This window comes from Spermophilus citellus (genome assembly GCF_964194105.1).
Source record: "Spermophilus citellus genome assembly, chromosome: 10".
Classification (NCBI taxonomy): Eukaryota; Metazoa; Chordata; class Mammalia; order Rodentia; family Sciuridae; genus Spermophilus; species Spermophilus citellus.
The window spans coordinates 44,238,253-44,254,668 of NC_138197.1; the positions used below are offsets into that span (position 1 = coordinate 44,238,253).

The 16,416-nt window shown below is 31.9% G+C and overlaps 1 protein-coding gene across 2 annotated transcripts in view; it reads left to right on the forward strand.

Annotated features, from left to right (window-relative positions):
• Window positions 1–16,416, forward strand: part of PIK3C2G (phosphatidylinositol-4-phosphate 3-kinase catalytic subunit type 2 gamma) — a gene marked incomplete at its 5' end in the record, with an annotated part of 348,977 nt that overhangs the window by 30,217 nt on the left and 302,344 nt on the right. The gene's annotated exons all lie outside the window — the stretch shown is intronic.

Consider the following 16,416-nt stretch of genomic DNA (forward strand, 5'->3'; position numbering starts at 1 on the left):
TACCTGATAAAATTAAGACTATTTTATAAATCATATTGTTAGTCTTCTTCTTGGTCTTATTTTTGTATTACATGTAGTTATGGTAATAGTTGTTTAAGTGAACTTGGCCTGAATGTACAATCATCTATTTGCCCAGGATTGAAGTGATTCCAAGAACATGGGAACTTTAGTTTTGAATCCAAGATAGACCTAGGCAAACCAGGACAGGTTTTTCACCCTACTTTTAATAAAGCTTATTAGGATTGATCACAGTTAATAAAATAAGTTTTTCTAAAATAAATAATTTTTTTGATTTGCAGTAATGCTAGCATGTTAATCAATTACTGACCTTAATGAATCACAGGAGATTTCAAAATGAGCACTATAGAATTTCTATAAAACCATGAGTTTTAAAATATCTTTTATTTCTTTATTTAGGTGATTTATTAAACAATTAAAGAAGTCAATTCTCATTGAATATTCCCTTCAAATATTTATTTGATAGAAACTAATTTTTTAGTTTACCACAATAAGCCATTTGCCTGAAACTCTTCAGAGACCAGACTTGAAAATAGCAAATAGTTTTAAGAAAATAAACATCTCCCTAATGGATATTGTATAGTTATTCTAAAGATCAAAGATTTAAAGATTAAAATGTTCAGTAGAGAGTATTGTCATTTATGTATCTCTTTTGCATTTCTACAAGTATCTAACAATTAGATAGATACACTATAGTGTCAAAGAAGTAGAAATATATTTCTTTTGGGATTCTGGAACATGGTCACTGTCATTATTCTACTATGAATGTTCTTGAAAATATCTTATGGATAGTTTGGAGCATTTGATGATATTATTAACAGAAAATCTAGTCTTTTAGTGTATAACGTAAACTGTGAATGATTTTCAATAACTTTTTTCATTTTTGTGTTTCCAATTATAGAAAAATAATAAGAAATATATATATGAAATCACAGATGTTTTGTTGCACAAAGCTCAGAAATGCCACTTTTCTTTTTTTCTCTATTAATCCACTAATTATCACACTCAGTGACTAGGCCCTGACTTTTCCCCAACAGTTTTGGCAGCATACCCAATGAGTGCAGTAAAAGTATTTTAGTAAATTTAATCTTATACTTACTACTCATTAAAACTCATCTTTGGAATATGCACATTTCCAAATGTATACCTGGACTTTGGTTGATACCAAAATGTTAGAACCAAAAAAACAAGAAACATTATCAATTATTTGCACTAGAAATATCCAGAAAACAGAGAAAAGCTTGAAAAAGTGAAGAAATTTTACAATGGACTTTGATTTAAGAACTGTTTCAAATAAGTAAATCATCCTTAAATCTCAATCATTGACTGATAAAAATATTATAAAGATTATCTTACTCTTGTTTCTTTTTAATATGATTTCCTGTAAGTACAATGTAATAATTTTTTTTAATTTTTTATATTTTTAATACCATTAAAATTTGATTTAGCTGGGTTTTATTAAGACAAAGTATTCAAATATTATGATGGGTTAATTATAATCAATAATTGCCTAATGGGGATAAAAGAATTTGTATATATCTGTCATTTATTCACTATATAATTGTAAAAGCCTATCTATATAGATATAACCTATTTTAATAAGCATAATAACATTACTGTTCTCTCTCACATTTAAAAGAGTATACATTAGTCATTTAGATTTTATTTTTCCATTTATAGATACATAATTTGTTTAATAAATATGTCCTTATAGATTTGGAAAAATCTGTGTGAAAAATTTCCATAGAGGGAACACAATAATGTGCATTGTATTAATAATTCAATTAATCAAAATATACACTCTAAACTTATGCTAAAAATTGTCTGGAGCATTCAATAGACTAAGGTTGCAATAATAATAATTGTTATGGGGAAATAAAAGCTTTCCATAACATGTAAAATAATACATGACAACCAAGCCAACACTACAAAAAACACCTAAAGATAAATTGCTCACAAAGAAACCCCAAAATAAATCCCCAAAATCCCAAATAAATTAAGATCAATGGAAGACTGATCAGCCAAATGAGATTTATGATAGAATTAAATATAACAAAAAAATGAAAATGGAAGCATACCAAAAAACACATTTCTATAATAACACTGAATATAAATGGTCTCAACTCCCCAAACATAAGACGTGGATTGGCAGAATGGATAAGAAACAGGATCTATATATATATATATATATATATATATATATATAGAGAGAGAGAGAGAGAGAGAGAGAGAGAGAGAGAGAGACACTCATCTCAGAGGCAAAGACACTTTTGCACTAAAGGTAAAAGGATGGAAAAAATGTCATATGTAAATGGAGTTCATAAACAAGCTAGAATAGTTATTCTCATAGCTGATAAAGCTGATTTCAAGCCAAAATTAATCAGAAGCAACAAAGAAGGACTTTATATCCTGGTAATGGTAACATTCCAACACAAAGATATAATAATAGTAAATATATGTCATATTAATGTCATATTTTTATATTTTAAAAATACTCCTTGACAGTAAATCCCATATAGACCTAACACAATAATACTGGGTGATTTCAACACATCCTCACAGCCAACAGACAGGTCATCAAACAAATACAAATAAATAAGTAAAATAAAATCAATATAATCCCATGCATTTCATTGGACCATAAAGGAATGAAACTAGAAACCAATAGCAAGAAAGATAATAGGAACCTTATAATCACATGAAAGTTGAACAATACTATTTTGAATAAAAAAATGGATAGTGGAAGAAGTGAGAGAAGGAATCAACAAATTATATGAAACAATTGAGAACAGAGATACAACATATAAAAATCTTTGGGACAGTATGAAATCAGTCCTAAGAGGAAAATTTGTAGCATCAAGTGTCTACATTTAAAAAAAATACAGAGATCCAAAATAAGTAAGCTTATTCTCCAACTCAAAGTCTTAGAAAAAGAACAACAAACTAACTCCAAATTCAGTAGAAAATAAGAACTAATAATGATCACTGCCAAAATTAATGGAATCGAGTATTTAAAATCAATACACAGGATCAATGCAACAAACAGTAGGTTCAGTAGGTTCTTCAAAATGCTAAATAAGATAGGTGAATCCTTCTCCAAACTAACCAAAAGAAAGAGAGAAAAGGCCAAAAGCAAAATTATAGATTAAAAAAAAAAGATATCACCACAGACATTTCAGAAATCTAGAGGATAATTAGAAAATATTTTAAAAATTTATACTCCAATAAACTACAAAATTTAGAAGCTATTGGCAGATTTCTATACACATATGAGCTGTCCAAATTGAACCAGGGAAATATAGAAAACATAAACAGACCAATATCAAGTAATGCAATTGAAACAGCATTGAAGTCTACCAACAAAGAATTGCTCAAGACCAGATGAATTCTCAACTGAGTTCCACCAGATCTTAAAGAATAATGTTAACACTCATCTCTCAAATTATTTCATAAAATTGAAAAGGAATGAACACTCCCAAATGTAAGGAAAGCAAAAGGAGACAGAAACAAGGTGCAGAGGCAAAGCAAAAGCTGCTCGCCTGAGCTGCTAGTTTTATTTGTATCAATAGGTTACTTTAGGTCATTGGCATCATTAGTACATATTGTTCATTGTATTACTTGGGAGGTTACAGACTTAGCAACATTATGCAGCTTATTCCTCAGTTACATTCAAAGTTGCAATGTACAATGTTAGGAGCTTAGTGCAGCTTCAAGAAAGTCCATTGTATAAAGTTACTGTTATGTGAACAGCTTTAGGCTCAGTGAAACATTGTGGTTGTCTAACAAGAGAGTTCCTTTATTCCTAGGAGCTCAATGTCTGAGATCAAGGTGGAGGCTGATAAGAATCTAGCACAGAGCCTCCTCATGCAGTGCATTACCATAGGAGCTAGGCATTGCACATATATTAGTTAACCTAATAGTTACAGGGAGAAACTGCAGAATATTCCAAGTGTTAAAAACAGGGCACCTGTCCTCCCTGCTCCCTGGAGTTTGCTTACCAGAGGAACACTGCCTTGTATTTCCATAGCCAGAATCCTTACACCCAAATACCTTTTATGAAGCTAATGTAAACCGGATACCAAAACCAGGCCAAAGCCCATCTAGGAAAGAAAACTATACAGACTAATATCCCTGATGAATGTAGACACAAAAAATCCTTAATAAAATAGTAACAAACCACATTCAAAATCATATTAAGCAGATAATACATAATGATCAAGTGAGCTTCATCCAAGGAATGTAGAGTTGGTTCAACATATACAAATCAATAAATGTAATTCAGCACTTAAATAGAATTAAGAAGAAGAAGAATATGATCATTTCAATAGATACAGAAAATGCCTTTGGTAAAACACAGCAACAATTCATGTAAAAAACACTGGAGAAACTAGGGAAAGAAGGAACTTACCTCAACATTACAAAGGCTATATATGAAAAACCCAAAGCTAACATCATATTGAACAGAAGAAAAATCCTCATTTTCCTCTAAAATTAGGGGGAAAAATGAGGATGTCCACTCTCACCACTCCTGTTCAATGTAAGTCTTGAAACTCAAGCCAGAGTAATCAGGCAAGAGAAGGAAATTAAATGGATACAAATTTGAAAATAAGAAGTCTAACTACCACTGCTTACTGATGACATGATTCTATACCTAGAAGACTCAAAAAATTCATTAGAGAACTTCTAGATCTTATAAATGAATTCAGCAAGGTAGCAAGATATAAGATCAATACTCGTAAATCAAAAAAATTTCAATGCTTCAACATTGACTTGAGAAAAAAATAAGAAAAACTCTCCCCTTCACAATAACCTAATAAAAAAACAGGAAATTAATCTAACTAAGGATGTGAAAGATCTTTACAATGGAAATTACAGAAACTAAAGAAAGAAATTGAAGAGGACATCTGAAGATGAAAAGACCTCCCATGTTCTTGTATAGCAGAATTAATATTGTCAAAATGGCCATACTACTAAAAGCAATAGACACAATTAATGCAATCCTCATTAAAACACCAATGACATTCTTCAGAGAACTAGAAAAAAAAAAATTCTTAAATTCATTTGGAAGAATAAGAAAGCAATTCTAAACATGAAAAATAATGCAGGAGGCATCACAATACCCCATCTCAAATTATACTAAAGAGCTATATTAGCAAAAATGTCATGATATTGGCATCAAAACAGACATGAAAACCAATGGAGCAGAATAGAAGACATAGAGATAAACTATCTGATACTTAACCAATGTGCCAAAAATATATGATGGAGAAAAGATAACCTTTTAAATAAATGGTGCTGGGAACACTGGATATTCATAAATAGAAGAATGAAATTAAATCCATATCTCAAGTACATGAGATTCAAACCTCATATACAAAAGTAAAATCAAAATGAACCAAATACTCAGGAATTAGATCAGAAACCTTGAAACAACTAAAAATATAAAAGAGGATCAATGCTCCATCATATAGGTGAAAGCACTGATTTCCTCAACAAGACCTCTAAAGTTTAAGAAATAAAATAAAAAATGAATAAGTGGAATTCCAACAAATTAAAAATTTTCTGCACAGCAAAGGAAATGATTAAGAGAGTGAAGAGAGAGCATACAGAATGGGCAAAAATCTTTGGCAACTACTCCTCTAACATGGGATTACTATCCAGAATATATAAAGAACTCAAAACATTCAAGGCCAATCAAACAAATAACTCAATTAATAAATAGACAAAATAACTAAACCAAAATTTATCAAAAAAAAAACCCCACAAATAGCCAAAAGATATATGAACAAAAAAGTTCAACACCTCCAACAATCAGAGAAATGCAAATCAAAACTACACTGAGATTTTATCTCCCAATCAGAATGGCAATGATCAAGAATACAAATAATGATGAATGCTGGAGAGCATATGGGGAAAATTATACTCACACATTGTTGATGAAACTGAACAATAGTACAACCATTCTGGAAAGTAGTGATTCCTCAAAATACTATGAATGGAAACATTATATGACCCAGCTATCCCACTCCTAGATATTCATCCAAAAGATCTAAAATCAGCACACTAGAGCAATATAGCCACTTCAATGTTTCTAGCAGCAAAGTTCACAATTACCAAGCAATTAATCAACCCAGATGCCCATAAATAGATGAATGTATCAAGAAAATATGGTATATACAAATGAAGTTTTACTTGTCATTTGTCAATCAGTGGATAGAACTGGAGAAAATAGTTCTAAGTGAAATAAGCCAGACTCATAAAGTCAGTGTCAAATGTTTTCTCTCATATGCAAAAGCTACAGCAAAATAAGGAAAATGGAGGGTGGGGAGCAATCAGATATCATAAAGATATTAGGAAGATCAGTGGAATAGAAGAAGGAAAATAAGAATGCAAGAGTCAAGAAGGGAAAGGTGAAGAAATATGGAATGAATTTAACAAAACCATGTTATATTCATATATATAAAGGAACCAAAGGGAATTTCACTTTTATGTATATGCAGCAAACACCAATCAAAAGTAAATAAATAAAGGAGTGAAAGAAATATCAATAGAATAAAGTAGGGAGAAAAGGGAGAGGGAGGAAGAAGGGAAAAGCCAGGCATGGGGATTGAAATCAAATTCCTTGCATGTATGATTTTGTCAAAATTAACACAAATACTATGTATAATTATAATGCTCTAATAAAAACTAAGACAATATAAAAAGAGAATAATAGTAATTTATACTTATTCAGTACAAATAATTTTCTTTCTTTATATTGATTAAGCAAAGTTTCATTAATGCTTGCATGAGATAGGTACTAAATTGCCACCTGTTTTACAAGTGGGAAATCTGAGGCTTGGTTCAAGGTCGCACAAATAAGAAGGTTGAGTAAAGCCTGAATTCAGTCTAGGGTTTGACTGCCTGCATAGCCCTGGCTTTTAACTTCTAAACCTTATGGCAAAAGCACTTGAGTGGGACATAGTTCTTGATGCTGGCTAAGAAAGTACAGAGTTTGCAAGGATGGGGTACAAGGACCATAACAGTCTAATTCAAAACCTACTGAGCACCATACATGTAAAATATTTGGTTGATCACTGGGAATACAAGATTTATACATAACCCTTGCCCTCTTCCTTGCTGTGCAGTTATTACAATGCCTAATGTGAGTGTAATATTAATATTATATGTCAATGTACTTCAGAGCAGAGGAAAGAAAAGATTAAGGGCAAGAATAAGAAAATGGCACTAAGAAAGGTCAATGGTCAACCTGTATTTAAAAGATAAATACTCAGGAAAGAAGTAAGTAATATGTGATAAGATCTCATTAATCTTAGAATATATAAAATGCACTTATATTGTGGTTTTTAAATACAAGTATGAACAGAATTAAATAGGTTCTCTCAAGAATATGCAAAGCACAATTCAAGTAAAAAAGAATATTTAAAGAGTTTAACCTAACTAATAACAAACATGCAATTGAAACAATGAGATGTCATTTTGCCTATCAAATTGTTAAAATACTTATCATGAAATTTAATGGAAAAATGTACATAATCTAAACAGCTGCTGGGAATGTGAATTGACACTGCAATTGCTGAAAGAATTTTGTCAAATATGTGTCCAAAACCTTCACTATAATTGCTATGTCAGAAATTTGGCTTCAAAAATATTTCTAAAAAATCATAACTGCACAAAAAAACTTAGATATAAAGATATTTGGTATAGCATGATATTAAATGTAAAAAAGAAAAATGGGGGTCTAATACTTCAATAATACACTAGAATTCTGGAACATATATTATAAAACATAATTTAATAAATTTTAAAATAAAGCATAAAATTTATAAACTATTTTTAAAGAATAGTATTATGTGTGTTGTTATAAAACAATCATTGTAATTAATGAAAGTAAAATAGATACCTTTTCAAACCACCTTTTAAGATACCAATTTTATTGAAAAGATATATTTTTATTTAGAAGAAAATGAGATCCTACACACTAAAATGTTAGAGTCATTATACCTTGAAAAGAATTACAATAGAGATGATATTTAGTCATTTTTTTTATTTATGGAGTTTCCACAATAAGCATGACTTGGTTATCATTCAGTTAAAGAAATAAGTTGTTTCTACTGGGGAAACACAAATGACAATGTGAATCATAACATAGGCTTTAATGGAATTAGAAGTTTGGAGATCCTTCCTGAACATGTGAGAGACTGACAGGGCCAGAGATGAAGGAGTTGCAAGAGGCCTCACAGGAGGAGTGAAATCCAGGGATATTAACATGGTGGAATTAAAAAACTTGGTGAATGAAAATGAGGGATTGTGTGAGAGGCAGAGATAGAAGATGATGACCAGGTTCAATGGTAAGTCCAATGACAATAAAATAGATCTGAAAGAAACAAATCTTTTGAGGATGCATGATAACTAGTCAAGTTTGAAATGCGTTAAGTATCTGACCACTGAAGGGATACTGAGAAACTAAGTCAGATTTTATGAAAATCAGCATAGGCTAGTGAGTCTTATTATTATTTTGTTATAAGCTCTTCCATCCTTTTCAGTGCACACATATATATGTATGGAGACACAGATGTTTATAACAAAATATTTACTATGCCAAATATAAAATTAGATATTATGAATATTGTCCTATGTAATTTCATTCTAAAAAGGTAATTTTAAAAAAAGGTTTGTGTTAATCCATTATAGCTGTATATACATTCAGGTTCATCTTCAATTAATCACACATGTATGGAGTATAATTTTCTCCATTTCAGTCTGCAGTACTTCCTCTTTCATTCCTCTCTTCTCTCCCTGTTTGCCTTCCTCTACTCTACTGGTCTTCCTTTTATTAATTATTTTATTTTTTAATTGGTACACTCTAAATATACATATTGGTTGAAATTCACTGTGATTTATTTGTATATGTATATAGCATAATTTAGCTGCAGGACAGCATTCAACCCTAGACTTTCTGAGTCTGGCTTATTTCACTTAGCATGATTTTCTCCTGTTCCATCCATTTTCTCTTGTTCCGTCCATTGATTAAAACTCTACCACATTTTCTTTCTCCATTCATCTGTAGATGGGCACCTGGGCTGGTTTCATATCTTGTCTATTGTAAATTGTGCTGCTATAAACATTAAAGTGTTTCTTTTTCTATAGACTGCTGATTTTAGTTCTTTTGGATAAATACCAAGGAGTGAGATATCTGGGTCATATGGTGATACCATTGCTAGTCTTTTGAGGGATCACCATACTGCTTTTCAAAGTGGTGGTACTACTGTGCAGTACCACAAACAATGCATGAGTGTAACTTTTCTCCACATCCTTGCCAAATGTATCATTATTTGTATTCTTGATAATTGCCTAAGTGGAGTTAAAAGAAATTCCAATGCTGTTTTGATTTGCATTTCTCTGATTGCTAGGGATGTTGAACATTTTTTCATATATTTGTTGGTCATTTGCATTTCTTCTTTTGAAAAGCGTCTGTTAAGTAATTTTTCCCATTTATTGACTTGTTTCTTGATTATTTGTGGTGCTTTATTGTTGTTGTTGTTGTTTTAGTTGTGGATGGACATGATACCTTTATTTTATTAATTTATATATGATGCTGAGGATCAAACCCAGTGCCTCACACATGTTAAGCAACCATGCTACCATTGAGCCATAATCCCAGCTCCTGTGGTGGGTTTTTTTTTTTTTTTTTTTTTGTTTTTAACTTTTTGAGTTCTTGATATAGTCTGGATATTAACCCCATGTTGAAAAAATACCTGGCAATTATTCTCTCCCATGATTTAGGCTCTCTGTTCATAATCTTAATCATTGCCTTTGCTGTGCAGAAGCTTTTTAATTTGATGCTCTCTCACATATTGATTTTTGGTTTTATTTCTTGCACTTGTTCCTTTGACATGTTAGAGTGTTTTCTTCTAGCCATTGCAAAGTTTCTAGTGTAATTCCTAGGTCTTTAATTCACTTCAAGTTGGCTTTTGTGCAGGGTGAAAGATGGGAATCTAGTTTCCCTCACCTATATGTAGTTTCCTTAGTACCATTTGTTTAAAAGGCTATTCTTTCTCCAACCTAAGTGTCAGATAATTTATCTCTCGTTTTTACCACCTGTTAAATGGGAATAATAATATTTTCCTTGGAATGAATGGTATTACATGTGAATATTCTAGGCCTAAAATGCTTTTAATCAGTGAAATCGAGTAGTACTATTTTTAACTACTATTACTCTCATTTCCTTAAGCTTTCATGAGTTCATCAGAAATCCAATATCCCAAAAGAAGTATTACTTTTCTGGTTATTAAACACATATATTTTTATTGATATTCATTTGATTCTCATCCAGTCTGGATTAAATGGCAAATTCTCAAACTTTAAACTACTTGATTTCTTTCAGATAGTAGATCTGTCTGTTAAAATAGCCACAATAAATACTTGTCGAACCAACCAAACTCAGAGGATATAGCTGTAGGAGAAAAAAGATTTCTTACCCATTGCTAGGTTCATGGCTGAAGCACTTATAGCAAAAGACAGATTAATAAGAAAAGAAGCATACAGCATACGATTGATTTATTTCACACTGTGTCCTTCAGAAATGAAGACCCAAAGAAACATTGAGAACCAGGTGTTTTTACATTTAAATATGGTGAAGACAAGACAGTCATGGGAAGTGTGAGTGAACAAAGAGGGTGGAATTTCAGAATGAGGATGGGAAGCAAGCAAAGGGGGTCTGTTTGTTCAGATTCTTACTAAAGACTTTGTCTGGGGGATAAGGATATGCCTTTCCTCAGGGTGTAGGGAGTGTGCCTTTGGAATGATGATTTTTGTGACCAGTTTCCTAGAAGCAGAGCAATGGGGAGGTGAGAGTGAGCTTATTCTGCTGCTGTTTCTTAAAATGCCAGGGTTTCATATTTTGGGATAGTGTGTCCATCCCATTACAGAGAAGTCCCTTTGTCATTCAAATTGAAATGCCAATCATCAGGATGCTTTTTTCCCCCCACAGCTTTGCTAAAGGAATGTTTGTGGTTCTCTATTTTGTATTACCTAAGTTCTATTTTGTATTTTTATTGAATTGTCCTTTCTTTACCAAGTAAAATAGTATATAAAATCCTGAAAAAGAGGAACATGTAAATATACATGACTATATGTACATGTATATGTGCATATACAAATTACACATATATTTACATTCATACCAATAAACTAATGCAAGTTTCTCAGACTTTACTGGGTCATTACAGTCGCCTGAGGATCTGTTCTGACTCATTTGATCTGGAGTGGCCTCAGAATTGGCATTTCCAACAGGCTTTTGGATGAAGTCTATGCTGCTGGGCCACAGCTCACCTTTTAAAGTAGCACAAGATTAAAAGCCAAGGATATAAAGGACCAGAATTTATACTCTCCTAAAGAAAAATATTTGCCCACATTCCCAGAATAATGCATCATATAGAATTAAATCTAATCAATAAAGTAATTAAGATGTTTATACCTCATAACTTACTACAAAATAAGTAGTAAGCTCATGGAAAAACAAAATTCCATTTTTTCATATATCAACCATATTTTTGTAACCCATTTAACCCTCATCTTAATTTAGTATTGAAAACATTTTGTCTTAATTAAAATATCCTGTAACTCTCTCATTGTCTGTTCATTCACTTCCTGCCCTCCCCCTGCCATGGCTCTTGCTCTGCTTCTTCCTATTAAGTGTATCTAGAAAATCTACAAATACCAGGCCCTCACTTTAACATTTTCTGCCTGGAACTCTCTTCAAAAATGACAAATTTCTGACTGATTCTACATTGAAATCATGGTATATTTACCAGGTAGTTCAAATATATAAAATATGATCTCATTAACTATTAGTATTCTCCTCAGAAAATGCTTTGTATAAATAGAATTTTGAATGATACACTATTATGAACAGAGAGTAAACTCAAAATTAGGACAGAAAACATCAATTTTTATAGGCTCATGGAAGCATAATACTTTTTTTTAATATGAAGCACAGGATATGGAACTAGTAAATTAGAACCAGAATAGAGAGAACAGGGTCTGTAGTTAACAAATAGAGCACATACTTAGCATGCATGAGGTCCTGGGTTCCATCCCAAGCTTCACAAAAAGAGAAAAAGAAAATAACAAATTCAAGAAATAATAGAAGAATAGAAATATCTGGTTCGTTCAAAAAATATTAAAATATTTTATTGTGTTCCTGCTTCTTAGCCCCAATTTAATTACCATGGCAAGGGGTATACTGGGTAATCCCATTTCTCATGATCTGTTTCAAAAGACTGATCCCACCATACTTGTCCAGGGGCAGGCTTGAGACAGCAAGTACAGCATTTTCTCTTTCCCCTCAGTTACAGCACAAGAGGACTGGAGGTTGAGGGCTGTTCCCTGTAGTATTCCCACATCTGCCTTCCTTCCAGAGAGTAACAATAGTTACTTAGATTTGTAGCCATCTCACATGAGTTCTTTATCTTTCTTCATAAAGATATTTACAATATAGGAACTATAATGCAATCTCATAATTTCATCACTTTTTCTCTAGCCCAATGATTACTAGGAATACTGGTTTTTCTATTTCTCTCCCCAGGTCTATATAATGTAAGTAATTTCTTCTCTCAAAAATTTCCAATAAGTCTTACTTTATACTTCAATTTTGAAATAATTCTCCTGATCATCTGCTGTGTGAAACAATAAATGTGCTGTATTCAAAAGCTTTAGCTAAATAAACAATGACTGCATTGTCAGTAGTTAACCATAAATGCCTCATAAGAGAAACTGAATATACTTTCTTAAAAACTCTGTTTGGATCTTTATTTGCTTACAATGACCAGTTTTGTATTCCTGATCCAATGAAACAAAACTCCTTTTATTATTTAAGTGTTGCCAAAGAATATTAAACCTCAGAGTTTATATATATATATATATATATATATATATAAAACATGCCTATAATTCCAGCAACTTAGAAGGCTGAAGCAGGAAGATCACAAATTCAAGACCAACCTTAGCAAATTAGTAAGACCCTTTCCCAAAATAAAACAAAATAGGACTGGAGAAATTGCTTAGTGGTAGAGTTTTCCTGAGATCAATCTCCAGTACTCCCCCCAATAAAAACGGAAAAGGAAGAAATCTTATAGTAACTAAAAACCTCACCTTAAAATAATCATACATTCTTAAATTTAAGTTAAGAAGCAAGAAGGCAATATTGAATTCTTTATTTATCACGAAGAGTGATCACATCAATCTAGGTTATCTACCTGAGACTTCCTTTCTGTCTTCTGGCCTTTCCCAATAGAAACTAAATTAAGAGTGTTAAATGGGTTACAAAAATATAGGAATATGGAGACATATTACTTTTCTTTCTCTCTCCCTCTCTCTGACTCTTTTTTTTTTTTTTTAGGTGCTAGGGATTAAACCCAGAACTGCTTTACAACTGAACTACAACCCCAGCCCTTTTAATTTACATATTTACTTATTTATTTTTGAGATAGAGTCTCATTAAATTGCTAAAGGCCTCACTGAATTGCTGAGGCTGGCCTTGAACTTTTTAGATCTTCCAGTGTCAATGTCCCACTGGGATTATAGGCATGAGTCACCTGCCTGACTATAATACTTTTACTAGCATGAGAAAGTACTCTCCAAAAGTTAAATACCTTTAATTAAAAATTTAAAAGAATCTTTAGAAAAACTTTATTATTTAAATATAGTTTTAGTTAATCCTGCAATTATTTGTGTTCATTTGATCATTAAACATTTGGTTATATATTGGAATTTCCTTGTACTCAAAGTAGAAATCAAACTATTAATTACCAGTGAGGAAAAAACTAAGTATATACAACTTAAGGTAAGAGATTATGTTCATTGACAGTATAATTGGGTTGTATATTTTCTTACAGGGGTATTCCTGAGGGTAATTGGGGTTGTCTTTCCCACCCTCCCCACCAATGAAGTTAAAACTTTCATTTAGCAAACTTGAAAAACTGGACAATTTTACCACATTTAGAGCAGCCTAAGGCTTCAAATTATAAATTAATCTGTTGTAAATTTTTGGACTTGCTTTGACTACTCCTCCACTTATAAAATCCTTGGATCATGTGGGAAGATAGAAGGAACCTGGCATAACTTTGGACTTTCACACATGGTTCAGAAAGTACAATCTGTTAATCAATCACTCATTAAGAGGTGTACTTTTAAGATTTTTGATCTCCTTCAAAGTGTTTATAGTAGCATTTCAAAATTAACTGTGTTGTTTGTCTCTAATAGAAAGCTAACAACAAAACACCATACAAATTAACACTTAGTTTTCATTCAATAACTCTGTGTTAGAACAAATGTGCTCATATGTGGATGGATACTCTATATGTTTTTCTTTTGAGAACAACACTCCAAAGAAAAAGCTTGTAATAGATAAAGATAGTTTATTATTAAGACACATTTAGTAAATATAGCATATTTCATACCTAGGTTTTCTAAAAAGCTGAATTTGCAAACACCATTACTAGACAGACTTGATAAAGAGAAGCACAAAGATGTTGTAGGATTTTCCCAAGGAGACATGGCAAAGCAGACTTGAATGTAATAGGTACAGCATTTAATTTCATTGTATCTAGAACTATAATAGCCAGTCTGCAGCTATCAAGTTATTTTGTTCCTTAAAAGAATTATTTTTTAAAGTTAGTAATTTCTAAGTACCCTCCAAAATTTGGAATTAATTAAAATTTAAATAGCCTAGTGATGTAATTTCTCTAAATTAAGAAAAAGTTTAGCTAAAGAATTTTTGAGTTACATATTATTTCAAATTAGCCAATATCATCTTAATAAGCTGAAATGTGCCATTTTATTCTGTTCCTTTTAAAATATTTTTTAAATTTTAATTTGTTATATATAACAACAGAATGCTTTACAACTTATATTACACATATAGAGCACAATGTTTTATATCTCTGGTTGTACACAAAGTAGAGTCATATCCTTCGTATCTTCATACATGTACTTAGGGTAATGGCGACGATCACATTCCACCATCTGTAAAGGTTGTGGAATATTTTTCCTCTGGAGTGCTTATAGGAAAGATAATGAAACCTTGAGATGGAATAAAATTTCTATTTCTAATTTCCTGTGTTGGTATCATTATTACAATTTTTTTTCATATCATACCCAAAAAGAGCTTCTTAGAGCTCAGGACTTATTTTTTTTCAGAGGATGCAGGGTTCCAGCATCTCTGTTGAGTTTTTTTTTTTTTTCTGACTTTGTCTTAGTTAACTTAATTTATATAGATTATTGTGCTACTACTTACTTAATTGCTTTGACTGCATGGAGTCATAGAAAAGGCATTGCAAACTTGAGACTTCTGGCATTAAGAAAACCTCTTTCATTCGTATATTCAATTTAATAATAATTTTCAAATTAAAAATATGTGTGTTCTATGTAAAAAGGAATATAACCATATTTAAGTGAGGAAGCATGATTGTTTATTGCCTTTTATAGGCTGCTTTAAGAAAAACGAAGCATTTGAGAGGAAAGGTTTAGAACTCCTTGGTCCAGTTCCCTCTTGAATAATAACTGTTGATGTCATAGATGGTCTCTGTTCAAGAGCATTACCCATCTCTACTAACTACAAGCCCTGGATTTATAATTCAACTTCTTTCTGTCTCTCCAAGTAATGAAGTTTAACTTTTCCTATCCATTGTTCCCCTGAAAGCAAAATAACAATAAACTTGAGTAGTTTTGGCATCGGAAACCACATACCACTAATCTTTATCTGTGCTGAGACAATGCCAAATACCACTTTGAGCATAAAATATGGGACTGTTTTATTTGTTACAAAGACCAGCTTACTAGAATTAAAAGATATTATTGGGGCTGTGGGTTGTGGCTAAAGCGGTAGCGCCACTCGCCTGGCATGCGCGGGGCACTGGGTTTGATCCTCAGCACCACATAAAAATAAAATAAAGATGTTGTGTCCACTGAAAACCAAAAAAAAAATATTAAAAAATTCTCTCTCTCTCTTAAAAAAAGATATTATAGATGTATCATCACAGAAATTTTAAAGTAGCAAATGCCAAATGAATATATGTATGCCTGTATGCATAAGTGTGCACATACCACTTAGAAAAATTCCCTGTAAAGTACTATACTAGCATTACCATTTTGCTATATTTGTTTATTTCTTTTCTCTTTCCCCCTTTCCTTTTCTTTCCTTTCTTTTCCTTTTTCTTCTCTCCTCTCTTCTCCTTTCCTCTCTTGGTCTCTCCTCTCTCACAATCAATCTCTCTCTTTCTGTCTCACAATATCTCCCTCTCTCTCTCTCTCTCTCTCTCTCTCTCTCTCTCTCTCTCTCTCTCTCTCTCTGCCTCATGCATGTCAGGCAAGAGGTCTACCACTGGCACCCGCAAC